Raw genomic sequence first — 27,017 nt, 5'->3', positions numbered from 1 at the left:
CACACATACACATACACACACACACACATATATATATATATATATATATATATATATATATATATATATATATATATATATATATATATATATATATATATATATATATATATATTCTTATTTTGTTTGATTATTATACAAGAATGAATATAGATATACATTATATATATATATATATATATATATATATATATATATATATATATATATATATATATATATATATATATATGTATGTATATCTATATTCATTCTTGTGTGATAATGCAGCAGATAATATCGTTTTGTAATTCCTACCTTTGTAATATACCGTACTTATGAAATTACCCAATTCACAGTTACTTTACAACCCCTTAATAGTTCCTGTTTAGCGCTCGCCAGCTCCATTTTCCGTTACCGCTAAAATCTTTTTCGCCAGTAAGATACGCGAGTCCCAACCTGTTTTTGTGGAATGTGCTACCACGTAACTTCACTACCGAATCCCTGATCGTACCCGAAGTCTTTCGTCGTCGATATAACTACAACTGTCATCTAGACATCGTAGTAATTCTCCCAAGAATTTAAGATTTCTTTGTATAAATTTAAATAAGAATTTCCCTCAACAACTATAAAACACACTAACCACAACAGAGAAAGAAACGTCATCTTCCTACTAAACGAGTATTACATGAACACTTGTCACAAAGCCCAACATAACTCCCGTTATCCTGACACGTGAACCGATTAGGTGTTGATAACAGCTACATGAAGCATCAATGAGAAGCAACCTTGAGGTAACGCCTTCGCTATTAGTAAGGTCTGTGACCTTGATATTACCTGCCTACTATATTAGTTACTCTGGAACTTTAGGAAAGCTATATCGGGCGCAAAGGACCTTCAGTTGTCTTGTCATCATGTTAAGTGGAATCATGTTCCCACTTCAACCAATACTTCACCTACAAATTTCCTTTACTTTCATTACGTGACTTAATGGCAAAACAAACACGTGAACTAACACGCGGACAAAGCTGTTTTCATGTCCAAGGTATTTTTCTTATAATTACTGGTCAAACTGAAATCGGGTTAAGTTTTCCCATATCTGTAATCATTTCTGTTATAAGTTCCTTTATTAATAAAATCTGGGACAACCCATTTTACGTCTTCCTAAAAATACGTCGTTGCATCATTCTTAATCATCTTTAACAACAAGTGAAAAGTGAAAAAAAAATACTTGCCAACTTCTCAAGGCATTACACCTGCACGCACAAACACCAGTCTCACTCAAGTAGGACAAGGGACACATGGATTACACTGTTCATCGGAGCCACCTTGCTGTTCTGGCGAACGTAAGATTTCTCACTTTGGACAGTGTGTGGGCCACGGTCTGAACAAACTTAGATTCGACGCGACGTAATACTACTGCAATTCAACAAACGGTATCCTATTTCTTTTTTATAAGATTTGAAAGATTTCCCCTACACATTTTCACGTTAAATTTTGACCCCCTTATGTTACTGCTTTTTGCTATGTACTAGAATATTCGGTTTAGACAGGCTTATGCAATTCTTTAGTTCTTCGATCTATTACTTGGGAATTAAAAAAAAAAAAGATACCGAGAGGGAAAACAAAAATACAATCAAACCTACATTCACATAAATAGTACATTACGAAATCTAGAACGGATGACAAGGCAGCAAAAAGCAACTTAGTGTTAGACACGTCAAGAAAACAAAAGTACAGACACCTCACATAGGAAATCAATCTTACAAACTGTAAACAAGCAAAAATTAGTACGTGCCCACGTAGTACCATCGGCCTACTGTGAACTTCTAAGGCACTGTCCAGAGAATATAAATACATTATATTCACCATAAATAAAATCCTCCCTATCGGGCATTTCCCGTAACACGAACTAAAACAAATTAACATAATTTCTGTTCAATAATATAAAACAGAGCATCCTTTCGTAGAGTAAAACAATTTAAACTGTATATACCAAATGAGGTCCGCTCCCACTCTCCCCCCCCAATAAAAACTATATATAAATACACTGCTTCTTTTAACGCAAGATCCTTTCTCTTGTATAAAAAATATACACTAGCAGAAGTATAAAGTTAAGGAAAATCTCCCAAATGTTGGTTGGCAACTATTTCTAATGATCAAAAGTGAACCTCACAAAAAATGCTTGGTATACATATAAAAAAATTAATCATAATTCGATTGCCATTAGCCAACTGCTTCTTCCTATCCACAACTAACACCAGGGGCGGGTAAGATGAAGATAGGGATCGAAAGTAGCCAGCACAAGGCAGAAAAAAAAAAAGTCAAGCAGCCTAGACAAAATAAATACAGCATTAAGTATTAAAGTCATAGGTAGAAAAACCCTGAATCAATTTCCAAATACCTGCAACTTGAAAAACACCAACAGAGGAAATCGAAATTATAGTAAATAAATGAATGGTAATTATCCTTCAACTGTACAAGTACGACAAGGGCACCGTTCCTACGGTTGTTTCAATAAAGTTGACCATAACCACAGGTGGCCCTAAATCGCTAGCTGTCTCCGACCATTCTTATATTACACATACTAAATAAGTTTATCAACAAACGAAATCATCTCACCTTAACAGGCAACGTTACTGAAATCACAAAAATTTCCTAGGGGTGAGACAGATAAAACAATTGAGGGTGGTTCCCGAGTGTATGCTGAACCACAAAAGGGCTAGTCATAAACCAAGTTACATAGAATAATGTTGATACAAAAAAAAATAAATTTTGTGAAAAAAAAAAATCTTTTAGGTGAAAAAAATCATAACACTTAAAGTACCGATATGCAACACCATTTTGTTTACTTTTCAAAGGAAATTCCGCATCCTTTCATTTTATATTCTTTCTTTCTGCTTCTCTGACAGCTACTTTAGCAGGGTCCATGATATATATAAAATTATATCGTCCACTGCAAGACGAAATTCATTAACGGACATGCCCTACTCTGAATTTTGCTTTTGTAATTATATACAGCAAAGAGTAAACACTACAAACAATATACTTTTAAGAATCCTTAACCATCTCTGACAGGAAAACTAATTAATGTACAATTGAATATTTTTAATACCAGCTCGGCCGGGAGGGAGGTGCTTGCTTTAAAGAAAATACACCTACAATATATATAGCCTACTTTGGCTACTGATGAAGTTCGGCACTTAGATTTCCTGTCTCCAGCTTAACAAATCATACGGTGGGGATAGGCCCCGTTCACAGGAAAAGTATTATAAACCAGGTACTAGTTATTAGCTCACTACCATCGATAAGTAAAACGACTGCTATTCTTTCTTTCCATTTTCTCTTATATTTTGTTGTATAATGTTTGGTCTTAATACAACACGGGCGTAAACTGTAAAACAGTCAAATGACTACCTAAGGTTTTTGACAAATAATAATTACACTAAATACAAAAACTAATATGCACTCAAGTACTACTGCAACACCAAGACTTCCATGGGAAAAATCAATAACGTGTTATCGAGACTGACAAGTATTATCTAGAAATGTATATCCAATGCTAAATGAATAGGAAACAACTCAAAATGTTCAAGTTTTTCCGGTAAAAATGAAATCAACCAGACGGTGGCAAGTGAGGGATACAAGACTATCAAAAAATTTAATTTCATTGATCAGTCACTGACGTCAGGATCTCTATACGTATGCCCTTTAGTTAAAAATAAACAACCAGCATATTGTAACATCGATGCAACAGAGCTCTATCCTAAAGAGGAGCACCCTGGATGACGTACTGAATTAATCATCTGTCTAGTCTAGTCGTATGACTTCTTGTCGCGGAGGCGACGGGCCAAATGAGAGAAAATATGGAGACCTGTACCATAACAAAGCTCAAAATTATAGTGAACATCGCCTATGAAAGACCATATCATTGATGACATATCTGTTCCCATAAGAGAGGAGGAGAAAGGAAGAGAGGGCAATGAAACTATATTTTGGATTTTACGGTACTACTGGTTATCACCAATCTTAAGCGATTTTTGCATATCTAGGCAAGAAGCCAACAGTTCTTTTCCTAGATGAACCATGGAAGCTTCGTAGACATGGTTGTGCTCAAGGCAAGGTTCAGTCATTCATCTAAAGTCACAACAGATGCGCGTACGTCAACGAGCACCAAAATAAAAGATCTAGAGTTGTATATCAAGTTTGTGAAAATACCAGGTCCACTTTTTTTCTTACCAAAAGAGGGAAAAGTAGTTTTTCCTTAAGGAAAAACTAACATCCAGCACTAGAAACTTCAGGAAAAAAATAAACCAACATAAATTTCCATGCTCTACCAAGCAAGGAGCGGCACTCAATTTGGCTTAAGCTGAATCCCTTCAATTTTGTAAAAACCCCAAATTGCCACCATTTCGCTCACATGTCTGTATGCCTTTATACGTTCAAAATAAACTATAGTACTAAAAATTATATACAGCGTTAGATTTCATAGTTTCACCCGCTTATTTCACAACCAAGAACTGCGTAGATAATAATTCTAATCAAGTTCAAAAAGTTCAGCAAAATTGCACTTGACATGCTCAGCTCAGATACGGCGTAATCCAGAAGACACTTTGTTGTGATACCTGACCTCGAGTAGCAATCAAAACAAGGACCCTAGCATTTACTGAAGTATTTATAACGACATTAAGCACTAATTTATATGACAATTCTAAGTCATCCAGATTTTTAAAAATCTAACAGCTATAATTTAATGCTCATGAATAATTGCACTGACTAGACATGAATCAATAAAAACAAAGTACTTGCCTATTTCTAAACTTCACCAGGATATCTACAGAAAATCAAGGTATACGAGCTGATATGTTCTCCTGAGCTAGAATTTATAAACTAAAAAAAAATAAAAAAAAATTAAAAAATAAAAGGCAAATCAAATGATAGACAGGCTGAATATGGTTTGGAAATCAATTATATTTCAGCACATGTATTGCTATACTGACATGAATCACAGCATAAATGACCATACAAAATAAATATATATATATATATATATATATATATATATATATATATATATATATATATATATATATATATATATATATATATATATATATATATATCTCAACATTAGAAAATTAAAGTTCAAAATCCTGACCGGTATGAATTTGTCTTTCGATAATGGCTTGGAATAAATCCAGAAACCGGTCATGATTTACAAACAGTACGTAATTTACTTAGTGGTGATGAGAGATATAAAAATCACGTGTCAGTGTGATTATATTCAACATAGGCCTATATTTAATCTGAACAGCCGTCTTATCGCTTGTTTAACTGTCTTAAGAGTCGAAGACCGACGAACAACTGAGGGCAACTCTATACCGGACAGTGGCAGCCATTTATTTTATACAGATGAATCCAAATGACAAAGCATATGCATAAAAAGTAAATTATACAGGAGAACGAGGCATTTTCAATTTTAATAACATTAATAAAAGTCAATACGGCTTCAACAAATCGCTACAATTTTGAAAACTGAAAGATTATATTAACATCAATTTATTTCTGAATACTTGCAAAACTAAGTGCATGCTGATTTATACAACCAAAGCCATAACACGTACACATCTCAAAGTTGATTTTAAAATTTAAAAAATATATAAAAGGCAATATCCTCTTAAGACGCTGTAAGGTGTCAAGAAATAACAAAAACCATTTTGACATTAATAAAACTTTACGTGAGATGAGGATTTTCATAGGCCTACTCATGACCTAGAATTTTTGAACCTATGGTCAGACACAAATCTGTCTTAAATGACTATGTTACTACCTATACCAGCAAACAGCTAACAAATAAATCCAGCATGTACTCGACAACAACTCGTCTCCCGAATACGACCCAAGTTATTTCGCCCCCAACACGCAATATTGCTAGTGTTGCACTCAGCGTACCCTAACATGAAAGTGACTGCAATACACATGTGGGAGAGAACACGTGCAGCTTTCCCCTCAAGTCCCTAGATGGCGGAGTACGTACCTGCAAATACTCAGTGGGCATTCGGCTTTCTAATCATTTAACAGATTTTAATCCAATCAAGTTGAAATGAACTGATATATCAAAATCAAATAATATCTGTAGTCAATTCAAACGATAAAATGAGGCAAATTCGCCGCGTTTTTAACCAATGAATTGGTAGCAGCGGGATAGATTCCAACAAGTTTCATCGGCCAAATGTCTTTTCTACTTTCAAACCAAGGACTGACTTAAACATTTGCCTAAAGACATTCACAGGGGGACCGAACTCTTGGGATAAATGATTTATCCGACAATAGAAATTATATCAACATGTAAGTAAAACGTACAGCCAAGAGCATACGTATACATCTTCAATTCAAACATCACCACATCTATTCTTGGTGGAAAAAATCTAGAAAAACAAGAGGCCAAGAGGCACATCCTTAGCACGGAAAATAATACAGAAATTAGTCTTTTTTTCTCCGTCTCTCAACAAAAACGCCATTTTAACGGACACTATTGTCATCTTAAGAGGGGCTTGGCGCCACCTCCACTTCACGCAAGTCTTTTTACGGTAATCTGAATTGTAAAATAGTCACTGCCTACCTTAAATTTTGAATATCGCCGGTTTTCAACTATGGTAAAAGCCTGGTCTTTGAAACTTCATTACGTCTGTAAGTGAGAAGTGGATTTAAGGCTAAATTTCCAAAATTTTATCCTTCGAATACGTCTTCATCGTAATATGCCTTGTTGCACTGCACGTGCTTTGAATTATCTTCACTTTTTTGGCAAGAATCCAGTACAATGTAACAGCCGGTTCTGGTCGATTTACAGTTTTCAAGCAGTAATTGACGATTGCATATATTTATATAAAACCTAAAAAACAACATGTTTAAACGATGAATGTACTTCTTTCAAGGTATAATAATCCTAAAAGTACAAAGTAACCTATATAAAATACGCATGCCCTTCAAGATTCTGGTTCTCAGCAAGTTTTCTGGAATGAGGTTGTTGCCCAATGGTCTTTTTCACTCTGATGGCCACCCACTGCAGTCTACCCAACTGTGGCATATGTTACTAAAATTACACACACACACACACACATATATGTATGTGTGTAAATATAAATGTATTTTTGTTGCTGAACTGAAATATATTTCAAATAATAAAAATGAAATATACCTTGCTACCTGGATGGCAGAATACTTTCAATAAACCAGCGTGGCCACTATACTGTGCATCATAGGTAGAGCCGAAAAGGGGAAAAACGTACGCTGAGTTCTTGACGCTGTTTCTTTTTCAAAGAATTCTTGATAAGCGACTATCATAACTGTTATAATAAATGCAGAATACTTGGCAGTTATAATGTAATGGCTGATACAAAACAAACTACTTTCTCTTTTAAATGAACATTCATTAAAATTATAAGGTGGCGTCAATAAACAAACGATTCATGAATAAAAGCAATGTCTCTATCTACCAATATAAAATTTATTTAAAGATCAGAAAAAAACGGAGGGGGGGCAACAGACGAGAGATGAGTCCGTATTCGGAGGCATAACCTCCCAAAAACATCCAACACAAAGCAACGACGGCAGCCAGCCACTTCTTTCTCGTAAAAGTTATATATTACATAAGCGTGGAATGCAATAAAAACAGGACGAGAATGCTAATAGCTGTCAAGTTGTCGACGTTCCTCAAACCAACCTTTGTAAAGAAATCACACCTGTGGAAATCCCGCAAACACCATTGTCGAGCAGCAAGGACAAAGACCTTGCATCGATTAAAATTTTAGGACTACGGTGTGTGAGGTGAATAACCTCTTGCCTATACACACAGGAATGACCCCCTACGTACCATAACATGTACCCGGTAGTAGCTGAAGCAGCAGCAGCAGCAGACGACAGTGAGGGGTCGACTTATCACATCTGGAGAACGCTTGCCTCGCAAAGGTACGTCGGGTCCTCCTCGAGAAAGGGGAGGCCCAACGAGAGCTGTCTCGGAAACAAAGACACGCCGACGACCACGAGCACACAGCAGACGTGCGTGTAGAGAGAGAGAGAGAGAGAGAGAGAGAGAGAGAGAGAGAGAGCCAGCCAAGGTAGTCACACGTAGCGCGCTCTCTTTCTCTTGCGTCGCCTCATTCCCCCTTCAGTCTGGTACCTCCCCCCTTAAGCGCCACGCCACAGGAGTCGGTCAGACATCTGCGTGTGTTGCTCTACTGCCGTTGCTGCTCTTCCCTACACTGGGTCGAATCGATACCTATGAACGAACCCAGACTTCCTACACTCTCCCTTTCTCTCGATTTATCGTAAATCTCTCTCTCTCTCTCTCAGTGCGGGAAAGTTACAGGTAGCATACTGGGCAAAAAACACTGTACTTAAAAAAAATTATTTAAGGTTTCGACGGGCCATTATGCAGTATAAACTAACCAATCAATAAAAACAGGAATATTCAGAACACGACTCAAACGGCGACCACGGCAGGAAACTACGTCAAATTCACCAAAATTCTTCCTTAGAAGTCTGGCGACAGTCTTGGCCAAATGTCTCCCAATTCCTGACCTATTGCATCCACCAATCCTTCCCCCTCTTCTCGAGTGCGTCCACAACTTCAACCGTCGTCCCCAGGAGTTCGATCGCTCTTTTCGAACCGTGACGTATGGCTTCCATGCACAGATATTAACATTATCTTGACCTGGAAACTCGTAACATTGCCCCGAATCTCTATTTCTGTAGATATAAGATTCTACTTTAGCACCAATTGTCACATTACACAATAAATTTCATGAGATTCTTAAGTGTCCCGGTTTATGGAGGAAGGCTAGACTAGTACCTAGGTATACTTTAACGCCCCATATTCTAAACTAATCGAAAAGGAAAAATCTGCCTTGTTCACATAATTTCGTATCAATAGCTTACAGTAGAGTAAATTATTTCGATAATTCTATTTTTATACAAATTTTCTTTCTCAACTGCTGACATTACTGTCAACCACATATAGCAAACACTACTGACAGCTTTCGACGTTTCCAACGAGACACGCTGAATATTTTACGCTGACCATGTCACATGAATGCTGATGCTCTTTTGCAAATGTTTAAAAAATATTAAAGGTTTGTCAGACCACGGCATGGATGGAAGCAATCCCCATGGCTTTAGACACACAGATCGAGTCATGTAACGAGATTCTGAGCACTCTGTTCATAACGTAGTATGTAATAAGATGTGGAAGGCGACACACTAGTATACAAACCAGAAGAAGAAACTCAACATCATGCTGTCAGGTACGTGTCATCTCATATTCCCCTCCTAACCACCCACATTCCATGAGCACCCGAAAGCCCGCACATTACGCCACAAACAAACAGCTCTAAACTCAGGGGTGGTTCCACTACATGACAACCATTTTACTATGCATGCACTGCTTACAGTTGCTGGGCCTCTCACAGGATTACAGGGATGTCCGATAAACTCCGAACTTATCCTCATGAGTAAAAACTGTCTGCGCTCACCAAGCAGCGTGTCTTGCAGTGACGTCTAAACAACACAACATACCCAGCCAGCACACAGTGTTCTCTCGTGATTAAAACCAACCCCGTCAAGTGATGCGCACGTGTACCTACGCTGCATGAACAATAAGCCATTAATTGACACAACAAACTCAAGATCGACATAGCAATTCCTCTGGGCCATTTTAAATGCACATTCGAACCTCAATAACGTTTTATCTAAAGATGAAGGTACCTCTGCTTGGTTAAAGATTTACTTGACAAACACAATACCAAGGAGTGTGTCCGTTCTTGATTTAAGTTTCCCTTTGTACCCTTTTAACTCGGTTTATGGCACTTTCTACCTCAATTCTGCTCCATTTGCCAAAGTTTTAATCTACAGAGCTTAATAAATTAATTTCAAAGAACAATCATTCATTCCCGAAAAACACATTCAATAATGCGTTGTTTGTTTTCCTAAAAGTGCTCTTCTCTAAGATAATTGTCAAGAGCGCAAATTCAATGATCTTACTCGACGTCGATAACCATTAAAAAAAACTCGGTATTGTCCAGACTGATGCATGTGGAATACAGAATCCCAATTCATACACTCTTGAATAAACATGAGGTAACACACAACAAAACTGTGTCTGTGTTACAGAGCCACCAGCAATGCCCAATGAGGTCACTTGGTCAAAACTCGATCAAAACGTATAATCTTGACCCCACAGTACTGGGCGGAGTCTCAAACACGTTCAAGCTTACTTTGTATTCTATGGATCCTTTCACGCCTTCAAGTCTACATTACTTCCATAATAATGTGAAGATAATAAGACATATGAAGGGGAATTAGGTTGCAATCAAGAAAAAACACTTTCTCTGAATTGCTGAGTGTAACCAGCAGCTGCGCTATAAATAAGTTTTTAAAACTGTCACGGCTAAGGTCGCTTCCGTTGAGTGTATTCCCGCTGACACTGACACATTTACTAGGTGTGAAGTCATGACTACAAAAGCTACGGTGTACACATATTCGTCCTTTGTTCACGTAATTATCAGTACCACTGACAAATTTGTTAAAAGGAAGCGACCTACAGTAGACTTCACAGCTACATGGCCTATGTGTGTGTGTGAGGGGGGGGGGCATAGGACATTGTGATTAAAAGTAATCCATATTGGCCTATCATGTCAATCCTTGTTAACGTGAATCAATAACTACTAATGAGCAACAAACACGATTAACCTCGGTATTAAACTCGTGGAGGCTACACCAAGCAACTAAGTTTTCCTGTGCGTTACGCTGAAAAGAACAGAGTTTGCACATCTTAGCTTTAAATTTCATTTTCAATACAATACTGTTTCCCAGGACAGCCGCTGCTATGCAAGTCGACACACTGTAGTCACGGACGAGTAAAAAAAAAATATAGATAAGCGGAAATCTCGGAGAGCCAATGAAATTAACAAAGAGAAATGACGCTTAAATATTTACCCGCTGTCCAAAACGATGTTTAAAATCATAATAGTGGTATGAAACAAGGATTACTGAGCAAAGACATTAACAAAGCTATCATACGATGAAGGCTCGCACTGTATTCACCCAGAACCAAAGGGCTTAAAGTTAATTACAGTAGCTTATTTATGAAGTTTTCGACTGGGATATTTTAGAGATCACTTTAATATACGCATTACCTCACACGCATGACAAAGACTGGCCGATTCAATCTCACACCTGCATGTTCAGGTTCCCTCTTATAAGCACTGAAATCAAAGGTTTCTTATGTTCATGAGTAATTTATATTCATGCGAAAAATAAATTACTTTTTATCGTGGTGTTCTCTTGTAAACTGATATGCTGTAAACAACTGAAGCATTTTGAGATAAAAAATATAAAAATTAAAAGCATTACAGGTTCAAGGCGCGACCTTCACTTAAATGTATACAGTAAATAAACTTCAACAATCGGATCTCTCTCTCTCCCTCTAACACAGACACATTGTTATCGCTTTACCTTGTGATCGTTATTTACTTTGATTTCGCTTTTGGAGCAAGCGCTTGTGTCACCGAGTGAAATGATCCTCAGGTCTTGCCAGCATGGTCTCATCGACGTGTCTCTTTTTCTCTCTCTTCGTACTCCCTGGACCACATCCCCTTCCAACGTGAGTAGGGACTATGGGAGGGAGGAAGCCTGAGAGGACTAGGACGACTGCGGAGGAGACTTGCAAAGAACCTCCGAGAGCCAAGGCGTACCCTTTCGTACCCTAACACTCAAAACCTACCTTTCACCACTCTCCTGGTCTTGGTACACACTTTACACGACTTGATTCTTTTTCTGAAACGATGACTTGCCATTTTTTTACGCCTAACCTTCACTTAATACCCAGTTGTAAACAAAGTAACCAGAAAAAAATGCTAAATGCGTCTACAAAACCAACGCCAATAGCACATATTGCCTCTTTCTCTTATCTTAAAAATTACCACCGATAAAACTGAAAGCATCCACTCCTAAACTAATATTCAAGTTAACGCTAAGTTAAAAATGCTATAGTAGCATCTTTACGGAAAAAAATCTGTCAACGCCGAAAATCGAAGCAACTTGGCATTCAATGTGTTAAAACAAAAAAATCAGTAGGCCTCTGCACAAATTCGAGGATATTACGAAACTTATCCTAGTGCATGTTGATGGCGATCTTTCGCAAACAAGCTTCGTTTCAGTTCCATTAACAATACCAGACTTCTAGCAACGACAACGCAATTTCAACACTCATTCATCACCAAGAATATAATAAAGCAAGTCAGTGATTTCACAAAGATACGAACAACGTAATATAGAAAAAACTGAATAACATGACATCATACGCCTTCCAGCAAGCAAACCCCACCAATGACATGCAAAGTGCTCAACTGGGGTCGTTTGGTTCGATGAAACTTCAGTCGTGCAGTTTCCGAGTATACCGTACCTGATGGCTATTTGTGTTAAGGTTGCCTGCTTTACTTTGTCGTGCGTTTACGCACACGGAATACATACATCTTTGCTGACGAAAGATTCGCCCCCAGCTCCCACTCCTCTAGGAATGAATTATCAGCAACAATAGATGTTAAAAGACAATAGGAGCGAAACGAAAAGCAAGGTGGCAATTGATCTCAGGCATTTATAATTCGTGAAGTTGAAATTCACAATTAATTTTTTCCTATTTAACGATTCCATTAAAACTTCTGCAGCTCAATGACAGCAGGTGCTACAATATTCCAGGTGGGATCCTCTCCGTTAAGAACAGATGGCTGATCCAGAACTTGCCCGTACTCTCTCTTCCATAACACAAAAGGCCCCTAAGAATTTTGCCCTGCTCTCCAAACAAAGTAATATAACACTTACATAACACTTTGCGCTTTAAAATCCTTTATTAAATTGAGTATTATTGTTCAGAAAACCAATGGTTTTCAATGGATATACGTTGGGAAGCACGGTTTAGTTTGTCATGCATAATAAGACCGCTGTCTTCTAGCAACTAGACAGTTAACTCAATTACTACATATTTATTGCACAATGTATCACGTATCTGACGACTGTTTTATTAAATGCAATTCTTTCAATGTTATCATTATTCTAATAAGTTGTTGTTCATTAATAAAATAAACTGACAATCACCCTGAATCATGAATGAATGATTAAAAGTTTTCTGGCGTTGCTCCTAAATTATGAAACTTCCATCTCGTTCCCATCTGTACCATTGTTGTGCCCCAAACAAAAATAAGCACTACCTCTAGACCCAAAGCCTTATTATTCTTACATGGGTGCAATACTTGTATTGCCAAGTAATGATTTTTGTAACTATTAGTTACCAGGGTATATAGCCTATAGCAAATCTATTCCCGTGATAGCCTACGTACGTAAAGGTATCGATAACACTACAGGTAACAGGAGGCACTCAGAGAGAGAGAGAGAGAGAGAGAGAGAGAGAGAGAGAGAGAGAGAGAGAGAGAGAGAGAGAGAGAGAGAGAGAGAGAGTTGCAGGGGCATCACACGTGAGCGTGGAGTTTGCCAACCTCGCACAACTGATATGACATCTGTCCTCGAGCCAGATCTCCGTTTCTTTAACCTGAAAGGATGTAGCCGTAACCTTGGCTTTGAAAATTGCTTATGTAGCCGTAACCTTGGCTTTGAAAATTGCTTAACAACTACAGTCACAGACGTCAACTGTCTAAACGACCGTCGTGGACCTCTGACTCAAGAAACCAGACCATCTACTGATCACGGTAAAGACAAAGATGAATACTCGGGGTCTAGCAAAACTTAGTTTACCTTTCAAATTTACATATTAATAATGTATTCTCACCGAATATTTCTATTAAAGCGCGAAGTTATATCCCCAATTACAACTACCCGGTCCCGCTCATTAATAAAAATGGTCACTCTCACATGCCTCATTTTGTAATGGGGACGCTTCTATCAAGTTTTAGGCTATGGCACTAACCAGTTAAGAGGGACTTTCAAATCAATTGGGAAAAAAGCTGAGAGGAAGCGGAAATAGCAATGGCGTAAGAGGGATCCAAAGGATAGTGGCTGAGGCTATTTTTAAAAAGAATGAGAATAAACGGCGGGTAAGGGTTAGAACCAAGCAAGCCACATTCAACAGGTATAAGGACCTTAGCAAGCGCAAATAATCACGTTGTAAGGTTATGAATTTGATTGTAAACAACTTGTAACAAACAATCATTTCACCAGACCAGTGGAAAATGGCCCATATTGCACCTTAATGAAATACAATTAAACGCCAATGAAGTCTAAATTAGAGCTTCCAGTAATCTTACTACATGGATGCTCTTCTGCCCTTAGCAACCAGCAACTGTACATTTACATACCACAAATAACAAATACTGCACCAAGGTAGCGCACCCAACAACAAGCTCTTCCTTCCGAAAACTCACTGCAACTAACGCAGCAAGTATTGGCACCGTAGTCTTGCAGGAGTGGTTCCAAATAAACTGAAGGGCCTTACAGCGGCCCACTGAACAAACAACTAGGAAAAAGTCGGGAGGATTATATATCTAATTTTCGACAAAAGAAAAAAGTACTTTTCAAATTTGGCAGAATGACACTTGTTAGGCTACGCATATCCTTTTTGTACTTCTTTAATACCTATTACTTTAAACTTACATAACATTTAAGCTACACTCCAAACGTCCCCTGCGAGCATACATGGCACACTACCAAAAATACCAAAGGGAGACAACGGAACGAGGGATAGAAACACAAGGGGCAGAAAGGCAAGCTTCTCCAGAAACCGCCCATGTTGCTCAAAGTCAGATTTGGTAAACTGAAGAACAACAGTGGAAATGTACACATCTTTCTGCACTGCGGAAGAAGCTACAAAGCAATGGATAAAGAAGGAAACGGAAGGGGAAGGGGGAGGGGACGCGACAAGTTAAAGCGCATCCTTAAGGGTTGATGACCGTCTGTCTAGTCGACGGCACGAAAAAAGAACACCCACCCTTCCTGCCTAGCCCTTCCCAACGATCACACACACCTGAGCGAATAATATTAATAGCCCGTTAAAAGATTTTTTTACAAGCCAGTCCCTGAAGAGGCAAGTTCAAATGCTAAACTTTATTATAATGTGTAAGGATCTGTATTTCTAAAATAAATGACGGGAAGGGACACGGAAATAATAAACGAAAAAATAGACTAACTACGTGTCAACATGTCTTGTGTCCTTTTCTCAAATGTTACGTCATAAAATCTCTTGAGGTCAGTGACCAAAACCTTACTGGTGACAACTACAGTAGCTTCCAGGCTCTCTCTCTCTCATGCTTCATCCTCATGAAAATGCGCATAACAACTCACAAGCAAGAAACCATAACCAAAAGAATGCAAGTTAGCCTATGCCCCTTGAAATCACTAATATCACTAACTCTGTATTAACAATTACAACTGGTTATTTGTTACACTACTTACTAACGTTATATCAAGCAACCCACCAATTCAACCCTGACAATTTGCTACTGTAAAACCAAGAATTTGTAGCCAATGCAGGGGCCCTACCTGCAATCTGTAATTTAAAACATGAATTCACTGCAAAAATGGATACAAACTCTCACACTATAATATTATGCCACTAAATGGTTTAGAGATTTCATTTATTACAAATACGTTCTCTAATTTCCGCTAATCTCTAGAAACCCCTGTCCAGAAAAACAAAAACTTAAAAGCCGGGCACTTTTAAAAGTGCTGAGAATCTCATGATGTCCACCCCGGAGAGAATTCAAATTTTTCAATGATTTCAAACACCTTTTACGACAAATGCGCTTACCTTAAGCGGTCCCACGGTTGCGATACGCGAATGACTGATGATAATATCCACAAAATCCTAAGTACAGGAGCGATAATTTCAAAAATAAAAGCCGAAAAGTTTGTATGTATCAACGACAAAGTCCACGACATTCACTACTTCACCTCACAATGCTCACTGGCAACTCTGACTCCAACTCGCTGCCACTGCTCCTCGTGGACGTGGAGGGTTCTTCTCAACCCTTGGTTTCAGCCCCACGGGTGCGCGCCAACGCTCCCCCACCACAGCGCTGAGATGCCGATTACCAAAAAGACTATTACACTTTAGCATCAAGATCTCATGATTACAAGTCAATTCAAGTGCATAAAGTACCCCAATGTTCGGTTTTCGAAGGAAATAATGTGACACCTGAGAAATAAAGAACTCAAACTGACACAAACAAATGTATCGTCAAAAAATTTAATTGCGATGCTGCAAGTTACCTAGCTCGTGAACAGGCAGGTGGGGTGCTGTGACGTCACGAACATACTAAAAGGCCCAAACGTCACATTTCCATGCGTACAATGACGTAACGGGTTATAAATCTAAAATAAGTCAAAATACGTCAGGACGCATTTCGATCGTCATTACAACCAACGTAAAATATCAGGGTCACCCGAAACTAAATTATTAAGCACCAAGGTAGCAACCAATCCCAGAATAACATGTGCGTAAGACTTCAAGTCATGGAAAATAGACTGTAAGAGTCAACCTTTAAGGATGTCATGGGCTTCACAATCTGGTTCACCAAATCGTACATGTGACAAAGAGCAGACACAGAAGTTCTTCAGCCTGGGGCTCCTTTCTTATACAGTCGACTTATCACAACTCAGGTGGGCTGTACAAACTTCGTTTCCTAAGATAAACGAAATAAAGAAGCATGTGAAACCCCTAACCACGTACTTGTTGTCATTACGTTATCACTTACGATTAACCCGTTAACAATACTCCCTTGATCTTATCTTCCGTGAATAATCATTTTTTCCACTTATTACTGATATCGGTCATTTCCATTTCTTATCCTTAAAGACCGAATGACATAATACGATGAATAAACGAAACTGGAGAAATTCGTCCTGTCCAGGACCCTACGTCCTGGTCCTATCATTGTTATGTCAGGAGTATAACTGGAAGATTGTCAACGATATCCCAAATACGAGATAACAAAGCTTTGTAAAGATAATCATATAGCAAACCAATATTACATAAAAAGTAACACTGATAACTATATTTAACATCATTAGTGTGAATGAAATAAATGAAGAAATTAAATTTGTTAGATACATCTTGTTGCTTTCATAAATACCGTTCTCTTCTTTGTCAAAAAAAGATACTGTATCAGATTTCTATTTTTCGCTACAACATTCTACATTTTCCCCAAGGTGACGTATATCAAAACCCACTTAATAAGATAAAACCGTGAAGGCCGCCTTTTTGGAAGGCTAGCTCAAAAGCAAGGAAATTTCCAAACATGAAGACAACTGATATATAGGCAAGACAGGGCTAGACGCCTTGAAAAATAGTCACGGTTATGTATAAGGAAGGTAAGGGAACAGTGACTACCAGCCAACAAAGAAACTCGACCCTTACGGAGGCAATGGAGTGACAAATCGCCAACCTTCACATTTCCGTATCAAACGACAATGATAAACACGTAAGGATAAGGATAAAATCAAGGTAAATATCCGCCTCAATAAGAGACCAATATAACCAGCAACATTATACTTTTGATGTTTCAAATTGGTGGTAATTAGCCCTAATTGCCATAAAAACTATCCTCAACAATAATAAAAAAAACAAAGCACTTAAAAATCAATTTTCATTATGCCCGTCGTTGAGAGAGAGAGAGAGAGAGAGAGAGAGAGAGAGAGAGAGAGAGAGAGAGAGAGAGAGAGAGAAGAGAAACTAGGATCTAATTGGTAAATCAAATGTTTAAAATATAGGGACCATGCCTTTCCCAGATACGGTTTCAATACAATGTTTTGACAAAGTTTGCCGTGTAGTACTATTGAAAGCGTTACTTCCTCATAACACTGCTGATAAGGAATTACAGGTTTTTCTTGGCCATGACGTAAAGCCAACAAATATATTTTTGCAGAAAGTGTTGAAAAGACTGGAGTCACAACTTGTTAATGGGAGAAAAAATTACTAGGCTGTCATACGTGCTATGTCCGCTGACATTCACCTTCTTCCATCGTGACTCATCTCATTTACTTGTTGGTCAGAAAATTTTCCAAGTCCTTTACCAGCGACCTTGTTATTGCCACACATTCTGCTTCTAATGAAGGAGGTGCAATGTCAAACGTGGTGGAATCGTAACCGCAAGCGTAGATGGTACCTCTCCCAACTCTCTCAGCCCTTGGTGGTGAAGAATTATTAATTTATGTCAACTTCCAGCATAAGAAGCTCAAACTAATTAACTTTCTTCTACACTACATCCATGCTCCATTCTCCCTTCAATTATGTTTATGAGATAGCACCCGCGATTATAAACAAGAATACCAGGAAACTGAATGAGATACAAAATCAGCGTGTTTGCACAAATTATTTTTAGACAACACGCACAAGTGTACAAAGAGCAAAACTATAGTCTTCCCATTTCGAAGGAGGTGAAAAATTATATACTCAGATACACAACAGTTCAAGATATATATATATATATATATATATATATATATATATAGTATATATATATATATATATATATATATATATATATATATATATATAGGTTTATATATATATATATATATATATATATATATATATATATATATATATATATATATATATATATATATATATATATATATATATATATATATATATATATATATATATATATATATATATATATATATATATAGAAAACGATGAATAGAAGCTGCAATGGAAATTCGGAAAAAATGAAGTCCTGTATCACTTGGGTGAGTATTTTTAAAAATATTTCGAAGAGTTTTTGAATGTCCAACATAGATTCAAAGCAGGTCTCGGTGATGCATGAATGCAAGTTAATGTGAACCCGAGACGTTGAGTTCAAATAATGGAACGGTACTAATGAGATAATGCGATAACAAGTGACATACTACGGTACGGCAGTGAACGTGGGATCAAATAGCTGGCCATGATGTGTAAGGTATGTCTGTAAGATAGAAAGGATCCAGAACAGTATTACAGTACTCAAAATGCCAGGGAAAGTGTACAATAGAATTCTGAGAAGATAAAACATACAAAAGGACTGATAAGGTACGCAAATTGTGGATTAAGACGAGAAAGCGTGTACTTGTTAGAAATGTAGTTGTGTGAGGTGAGGAAAAGGAAATTGCTCTACGTAGCTAAGTAAACAGAAACCCCATATGAAAGCACTGATGGAAATGGATGGTGTGATGGGTGGTGAAATGAATGTGGAAGGTAAATTGTTAAACTAATAAGCTTTTACGATAAAATATGTACTGGCAAAAGTGACTGGTTTCGTGTAAAAGCGGGTCCGAGTCAAAGGTATGCTGTGCCTTCAAAACATTTAATATTTTCACAAAGAGAAAGAATATATGCAGACGCAAAGTTGTGGAACTGAACACTACGAGCAAATCAGGAAGACCAAAGAAAGACGATTAGCACGACAAGTGGAAGAATGGAAGCTGTTGGGAGTAACAGATGATGGTAGGATGAGAGAAGTGAATAAGACAAGAAGGCAGAACTGTCAGAGATGAGGTAATAAGGAGTGGATGTAGACAGCAAAGAGGATGAAAAAAAGTTTTAGTTTCTAGATTATGCCGAGCAAGAGAGATTGAAAGGAAGTTCATTAGTTCAAGCGAAAATGCAATGCATTACTTCCCTAATACTGTACTGTTGTTCTTGCATTTTAATACTTTTTATTTATTATTTCTTTCTTTTTTGATAAGTGGGATCTCTTCTTTCTGTAATTCACTTTACTTACTCTTATTTCTTCCTAATGAACACCATATTCTTTGGAAGTTTGAATTTCAAGTCAACGGCCCCTTGGGCTTGTTCCATATGAATAGGTTTCACCTACCGTACAATAATAATAATAATAATAATAATAATAATAATAATAATAATAATAATAAAGAGGAAGAAGAAGAAGAACTGGTTACAGGTTTGCACTAACGAAAACATGAACGATCAGCGTTTTAAGGACTGTAGTTTGGTCACATGAAAGAAATGGAGGATGATAAGATGGAGAAAGATACTATAGTTTGTTATAGTTGAGAGGAAGACCTACAAAAAGCTACACGGATGGAGCAGAACTTTGTATGCAAGAGACAAATGGCAGAATGATATTTACAGAGGTATATGGAACGGTTAACGCTTTGAAAGATTTCTAAAGAGGATGTCTATCCACAATTTGGCAATTAAAAGAAACTGACACAGTACATGTTTTATATATAAATACACAATATATATATATATATATATATATATATATATATATATATATCAGTATTCAGCGATTTTTTATTTGCTGGCTCAATAGAAAAATCAACCCAATGATAACTGCAACATTCAAAACTTTGAACTACTTTGCAATGGATGAACACCCAGTGCTGAACACTTCCAAATTAAATTGCCTCATACTTCTACAAGGAAGGCTCACCAACAGTGCATCACAAAATGCGTCATTCACCTTTATCTTGTATGCTCATTCACACTTACTAGGTATGAAGACTCCTCCTTTCCCTTGTAGCTCTTTTATGCCATCAATCCCAACCTTTCTAGGAACCTTCTCCTTCTCCCTCATAACACTTTTGAATTGTGGTTTTCTTACCATCCTACTACCGTCCATTCTTTCCATATGACCAAACCATCTGAAACCCCCCTGATCCACCCTTTCCCCTGTGTTAACCTTATTACCAATTCCTTCTATCCCTGCATTTTTCACCCTTTCAATTCCTCTTACACATTCTGCAAAAAGAGCTCACGTCAACAACTTCAGCCTTCTTTTTTCATTCACATTCAAAATCCCCCATTCAATTTCCATAAGGGAAGGGGAAACTTCATACATCCACACCTTCATTACCATTGACAACATCCAATAACGACTCTGCTAAATTCAGCTCCGTCTCTCCTCTATCCTGCACATATAACAAGTCTCCGAAATACTCTATCCATCAAAGACTTCATGCCAAGGGCATCTTTCCATATATTTTATTCTAAGAGCCACTGTTTTAACCCTTCCCCACCTCTGTGTGTGTGTGTGTGTGTGTGTGTGTGTGTGTGTGTGTGTAAATTCTTCCCATGGTGGAACAACCCTTAATATTTTATGTGAGTCTTGTATAACAAAATTTTAATTTTACAGCTTTGAGAATGGGCCACTGAAGGTCCTGAAACATCAGCCAAATCAAGCATATTGAACCATGGAATTGGTCTTCTTCCCTTACTTGCTGCTATACATAGGTATATATATGTGTATATGTATATGTGTATATATGTGTGTTTTATATGTATATATGTGTATATATATATTATACAAAAATAACATCCTAATGTAGGATTCACTTAATTTGCCTATCAAGGACTTACCGTTTTGAGATAGGAGTTATGTCAGATTATAACTATTATTTGTTAAGTAACTTGCGTGCACATGAAATTTGGCAAAACCATCTCACTCTTCCGGTATATTTTACATAAATAATGTCAACATTCATGACCATTCCAGTGGAATGACAACTGCTATCTACTCATTAGGTTAAGACATAGGTCTTATACTTAAATAATAAATTTTGGGGGGAAATCACACCACCCCAGCTCCGTATTAACATGCATACATGACATGAATGTCAGTAACATTTAACCACAAGTGGATTTTCCGAAAGTGACGTTAATTCAAATTGACTAGTAACTGAACTTACGGTTTATACTGTACAAATAAAACACATGATGCATCACATCTCCACACCATATAATATAAAAAAAAATGGCCAAACAAATCGCAATTCTTCAATCCGATATCTTGATTTTCATTTCCTGTAAGTTGTGAAATCATTTTTCCAACCCAAATTCTACTGAAGTTTCAACATCGTTAAGGATACTCTATATACTTGTTGGCTCACTTTATATTGAAAATGACAATCATAATTTACCCACTTATCCTCAATTCTGTAATACAATGTTAAAAAATAACATTCTAAATAAAGCATAAGCACATCCACGAACCAAAGCTACTTCACTATTCTAACTAAACGCTTCGTAGGTACCTTGGCCTTAACTTGACCCATTAATCACTCTCTCCCATCTTGTTCTAAATAATACCAAGAACTGTTAAGTCTTCTGCACGGACCCATCCATCACAATCAATCTGCGCAATGCGTGACTATTTGAAATTCACTTCGCATTTCTTATTGATTACGATCCTTCCCCATGACATTAAAAGCATGATGAGAAAACAGTAAAACAATCCCTGGGCTACTACAATTAAATCCGCAACGACTTTGAAGACCGGTTAATGTAATTACGTCAAAGGCGCTTCAATATGAGTAGTACTATATTTTCACGTTAAGTGCGTAGGTAACCTCCGTGTAAAACGATTTAAACATGCACACTTTATAATTTTAAACGCATTTACAACACTGAACAAGGTTATTGTTATGACGAATTATGGTCAATTTCCTGCAACTGTCACCGTAAAATGCTTTCAAAAGCACTTCAATGACCTTGGTTTCCTTCGGTATACAGATCGACCCAGAATTGTAACTTCTACTTGTAACTCACAAAATACTACATTAGCAAACACGTAATGTGCCTAACGTATTGCAGGAGACGGAAGAAATTATGCTGAGAAAAACACCATGACGCCGTCAGCTACCAAGAGGGCTTTCCGATGAACACGGAAAGAGGTTGACACAGTTGTTTGGCGTGGAGTGGCAGCGGCACCAGGCATCAACCGTGGCACTGGGCAAGACGCCAGCTGAGATCAAGAGAAAGAAAGACTTTCTCTCCTTACCTATGGCTGGAGACATGCGTCACACTTCTCTCACCCAATTGCCTAAATGAATCTCATTAAGCGAACTTTGCTTCACCTTCATTCGTTGTCCGCTGGAAAATCTGCGTGCAGTCGATTAATTTATATGTGGTAAAATTGAAAAATTAAAAAAATTACCTACACTGTATTGAAAAAACACATGCACGCAAGAGTACATTCTATGGTAGCGTTCTTTCAGTAAATGTCTTCTTTGAATGCACAGACCTTGAAAATTATCTCAATAAAATGTTCGTATTCCGCCCGTCCTTGTCCTTGGTAAGTCGAACGCAACTGAACAAAGAACTATATATCGCATAGTCCCTGCACACATAAGCTCTAAAATGTCAAGCACATCAAATTTTCGGCATTCACCGCAATAACAATGAATCTGTATTTGCGGGTGCGCTACGCTGTCCGAAGAATGAAGCAAGCATCCAAAAATAGTCCAAGCAGCATCACAATGGATTCAGCATTCCAAGGTCGGCAAATACTAAGAAATGATCGGCTGCGTCTGCTTATAACAGAGACAGAACTACATAATGTCTATCCACGCATTCTCAACGAATGTTTTCAAGGGCAGCTCTCAGCGAGGTTACACTGCATCCAACATGAACTCGTAGCATTTGAGTGCAATTCCAAAATTGTCCTACTCTTAACACATGCAACCAGATACTGCTGAATTTTTTACGATGTCATGGACAAACCCTTTACCAAAATTCAACCAACAAGAACAAAATAACGGGTGAAAAACAAATAAATTATATGGACTTGTCAACGTTCTTAAGTTAATGGATGCATGTGCGTTCGTGTGTGAGTGCGTGAACGTGTAAAATCCACTCGCGTCGGAAATAGACTCCACTAAGGCTGGCTCGACGGTACCTAACTCTCCTACCCCCCACCAATCTCCTTGGACCACCTAATGGTCGACCTTGCAGTAACAGTCACCTGTTTGCAAACAATTTTATAAGCCAACCATTAGCGCACAAGCTTAACTTTCGTAAAGCATCAAGTGAGTTTACTGCGAAATGTTCAACAATGCTATTAAAATTATGCATCCCGGAGGGCTGTTAAGTGATAATGTTTACGGCCAGATAATCAGGTGGCACTTTCTATATTCACAGTACCTTTCCAGGGTGTTGTAAATACTGGGGTTTTGCTTCAACGCATGGAAGACTGAAAAATAATGCCGCAAGAGAATGAAGAGCTCCCGGTTTACAATGCTATAGAAAGTTACTTTACTGCACATCTTCACCTGTTGTTATAGATTCAATAATTTCACATTTATTTATTACGACTCACACAAACTTTCTTCCTTTCATAACTAGCAAACTGAGTAAATCAAACCTTACACTTGCAAGGAAATTTTATCTTACCACAAATTATTTTAAGATGGCGGCTCTATCCAACACAGTTGATATATTTACTTCATGAAAAATATATGTTTACAATTAGCATAAACAAAAGGTTGAAGATTTGGCAACTGTATAAAACAACAGACTGCAATGAATGTCTCACATTATCCAAAACAACTCTAATAAAGGAAAAAAAATCTGATAAATTTTCTTTTAGAAATTATGTATTCACGTAAAAATCTATCAAATTTATCTAGTACAACAATTGGCCAAGTTGGAGGCAACCAGTGGTCTTGACACACCATGATATTCTAATTTACGGTAAGCATAATGTTATTAAAAGATTGTTGCACTTTAAAAAAAGTATATCTATCATATAAAGGTCTTCTCTTATGCAAGGCTTTATTTAATTTGTGTTTTTAGGCACACTAATCTATCAAATGCTATAAAATTGCTTGAGCTCGTCACCTGTCAGGCTGATATCACCATCTTGAACCTGGAAGACCAAGGGAAACAAATATTCTGGCTATTTGCTGATTTTCTCCTCTGCGTATGAATTGTTCCGTACGATTTTCTACTCATTTAACATGATCATGATGATGATGATAATAATAATAATAATATAAGACTAACATATAAAACAAGTATCAGCTCTTGATGAGAAGCAATAGTTTGTTACTCTTGATGAGTAACGAACTACTGTACTGTATTGCTTTTTTCAATATCTGCTACCTTTAATAATAATATAATAATAATAATAATAATAATAATAATAATAATAATAATAATAATAATAATAATAATAACAGCACTGAATGTGACAGTAGTGGATTTATTTTCAAGTAGTAAAATGCTGATTCTTCTGGAGCAACAGAAAACAAACAAATAAATGGTTATAAGGGGTAGCAATATTTTTTTTTTTTTTAGTATACAACTGCTTTTTCCAGTTAACTCTGGAAGTTGGGCCAGGTCGCAAGGAGATGTCTGGAAGTAAACATCTGGCAAGCAACCAAGGTGTTGTTTTTGAGTCTGATATTGGGGGCCTGACCACCGCCATCATACGTACTGGCCAGTAGTTTGTTAAAGTTTCATAATTCCACACTACTTTCTTGACCACCGAGAAAGTAGAGAGGTTCAAGTGGCGGCAGCATCAAAACTTTAAAACGTTTGATGCATACAACACTCATTCCTGTGGCCCTATAGTACTAAATTTAAATCAGCTCTATTCAATCACATTTTTTCCACTGAATTCTACTTCATAATTATAGATTTCCTTATACAGTATATGTTAGATGCTGAGAAACATAAGGTTTTGGACAATGGGTAGACTTCAGAACTTCAGGAGTCTTAGAGCCTGATGCAAGGCTATCCAAGTTAAAGACAGACAACCTGGTGGCCATGGAGGTTAGCTTATCACACAAATGATTTCAGCTTAACAAAGGGGGGTTTTCGAAAACCTCAACCTTGAGACACAATTTCCAGATCAGCCAACTAATTAGAGTTCAAGGGCATTATCATAACTGAACTGGTAATATGCTTACTATCATTACATGAGATGAAGAGCAGCAACTCAATTACCCTGTTACATATCTGATATGTTTAATCAACTGAGCCTACAAATACTCCTCAACTTATGTCCACAGTAGGTTCCTGTGCTGGAACTGATGAAAAGTGGAGATCTATGTCTTATCTTTTTGTTTTTATATCTAATCTCTAACATTTTATCTATGCAATCAAAAGGTTCGAACCCCATCTTTTTCTTCCTCCCCAACCACTTCAAAAAGCTTACAGCAATCAGTCTTTGAAAATATCCTAACCCCTTACAAAGTTTTCTGCAATCATACTTTTAAGTGGTCCTAACCCTTTACACAGCTGGCATCAATCAGTCTTTGAAGTGATCCCAGCCCCTTAAAATGCTTGCAGCATTGTCTCTGAAGTGATCCCAACTCATAAGAGGCTTGCAGTATCTGGTCTTCAAGGTAATCAAAACTGTCTTTAACATGATCCCAAACCTTTCCAAAGCTTGCTGCTATTAGTTTTTGAAGTGATCCCAAACCCTTGAAAACTAAAAGTGTAGCTAAAGAGACCACATTAGCATCAAATGCTGAAGTGATGACAATAACATTAACAGGCTTTCTTTATCATTATATATACTTGCAATAACTAACTGTATGACAATTCATTTTATGTTCTTAACAAGCAGTAACTATTTGTATAAACAGTATAATGATGCATGTATGTGTGTGACCAAATAAGAAGCCCACTGTAAGTAAATGACCTATTATATTAGTTTATCATCCAAAAAAGAAAAATGATCACCTAATTAACCTTTCTGGAGAAAAACAAAACAGAAACTGAAGATCAACATACTCTTAAACTGGAAGCTATCATACTAACAAGTTTCCAACCAAGTACACAAAATAAACACCTACAGTGGTTAAAAAAAATTAGTACTTGTGGTCTTCAAGAACTAACCAATAAAGTGCCTACCCCTAGTCCAAAGACTAATATAGAGAGGAAGAACATGAGCGCCCACCTAAAAAAAAAATAAATAAATAAATAAAAAAATCACAGAGGAAGAATAAAATGCCAAGGTAGGTATATTAAACAGAAATACAGTACTGGTGTGGTAATTATAAACGAGATGCCTCAAGACGCTTGCCCTCAATGTGGCAAGGGGCACAAATAATCCATATAAAATTAGGGATAACAAGTGAAAATTTCTGTCAGGACCAAATAAAAAATTGACTTGAAATTCAAGCTTCCAAAGAATATGATGCTCATTAGGAAAAAGTAAGAGGAGGTAAAGGGAAATACAAAAAGAGAAGATACCACTTATTAAAAAAGGAAAAAAAATAATAAATTAACAAAAAGGTAG

The 27,017-nt window shown here is 37.2% G+C and overlaps 1 protein-coding gene across 19 annotated transcripts in view; it reads right to left on the bottom strand.

Moving 5' to 3' along the window:
- The window catches only part of LOC136844390 (uncharacterized), a 663,809-nt gene that overhangs the window by 44,769 nt on the left and 592,023 nt on the right, over window positions 1-27,017 (bottom strand). For 2 of the 19 annotated variants that reach the window (XM_067113492.1, XM_067113494.1), the window contains exon 1: window positions 22,574-22,683. The exons of 9 other annotated variants lie outside the window; for them this stretch is intronic. The gene's annotated coding sequence lies outside the window, so the exon portion shown is untranslated. Of the gene's footprint in view, window positions 1-9,426; window positions 9,579-14,342; window positions 14,469-15,790; window positions 15,993-22,573; window positions 22,684-24,607; window positions 24,636-27,017 lie in introns of those variants that run through there. 8 more of the 19 variants (XM_067113485.1, XM_067113496.1, XM_067113487.1 and 5 more) reach the window with 7 other exon arrangements.

Source organism: Macrobrachium rosenbergii, chromosome 12 (genome assembly GCF_040412425.1).
Source record: "Macrobrachium rosenbergii isolate ZJJX-2024 chromosome 12, ASM4041242v1, whole genome shotgun sequence".
In the NCBI taxonomy this organism is placed as follows: Eukaryota; Metazoa; Arthropoda; class Malacostraca; order Decapoda; family Palaemonidae; genus Macrobrachium; species Macrobrachium rosenbergii.
The sequence above is the reverse complement of the archived record's forward strand: the minus strand, read 5'-3'. Positions and strand labels throughout refer to the sequence as shown.